The sequence below is a fragment of the Protopterus annectens genome, chromosome 10.part0 (genome assembly GCF_019279795.1).
Source record: "Protopterus annectens isolate FY-2018-M chromosome 10.part0, PAN1.0, whole genome shotgun sequence".
Classification (NCBI taxonomy): Eukaryota; Metazoa; Chordata; order Ceratodontiformes; family Protopteridae; genus Protopterus; species Protopterus annectens.
The window spans coordinates 1,242,764,591-1,242,765,670 of NC_056744.1; the positions used below are offsets into that span (position 1 = coordinate 1,242,764,591).

General features: G+C 43.2%; 1 non-coding gene across 1 annotated transcript; it reads right to left on the bottom strand.

The window, feature by feature from the left end:
- Window positions 1-629: 629 nt before the first annotated feature.
- LOC122814579 lies at window positions 630-794 on the bottom strand. The gene has a single exon (XR_006366824.1). It is a non-coding gene; the product is annotated as a U1 spliceosomal RNA (small nuclear RNA).
- Window positions 795-1,080: the final 286 nt, after the last annotated feature.

Sequence of the window (1,080 nt, forward strand, 5' to 3'; positions counted from 1 at the left end):
TCAAAGCACTCTTTCCATCTGCTCAACACACTCTCTTCACTTGTGAGCATGTTTCCCTCATTATCCTTTATCACCCTTACCTGCTGCACATCTTTCCCAGCTCAGTCCCTCTGTCTAGCCAATTGGTACAGGTCCTTTTCTCCCTACTTAGTGTCCGACCTTTCATACAGCTCTCCATACCCCTTATTCTTAGCCTTCATCACCTCTCTCTTCACCATACACCTCATCTCCTTATACTCCTGTCCACTTTGTTCAGCTCTCTGACAATCCCACTTCTTCTTCCCCAAACTCTTTCTCTGTATACACTCATGTACTTCCTTGTTCCACCAACAGGTCTCCTTGTTCTTCTTCCTCTGTCCAGATGTCACACCAAGCACCTTTTTAGCTGTCTCCCTTACCAGTTCTGTTGTAGTTACCCAGCTATTCAGTAACTCTTAACTGCCACCCAGTGCCTGTCTTAACTCTTCCCTGAATGCCACCTCACAATCATCCTTTTTCAACTTCCACCATCTGACCCTTGGCACTGCCCTCACTCTCCTCCTCCTCTTCTTTATCACCAACATCATCCTACAGACCACCCTACCTAACTACGCTTTTTTTTTGGCTTCTGAGCTAGGTATGCTAAAATTAAAAAAAAAATCTGCTTGTTTGCTTAAAACCATAAATTATGCATTTGAGTTTCCCAGGTTTGGGGAAATCACACAGATAAATCCAAATGAAGGAAGCAATGGAAGTGGCTCACCCTGGGGAAAGCCATCTTCTTGACTGTAGTATTCCCCATGCCAGATAAGTATGCATTTGGCAAATGAGAACCAGCAGCTCTAGTGCTGTAAATCTCACCAGCTAGGAGGTGAGCCGTTTCTGCAAGGGTGTATAAGGTTGTTGACAAACCTGGGTCTGAACTCAAGATATCAGCTCTGTATCCTTACTGGGAACAAGAAACATCTGAGCAAAGTTCAGCATCTGACTAATATCCCGTAATACCTTACCTATGAAAATTTTGCATTAAGTTTTGACATGACTCCTTTCTGCTAAAAGAGAAAGGCTAGTGTTTTCAAAATGTGAAGACTTTTTGAGTAA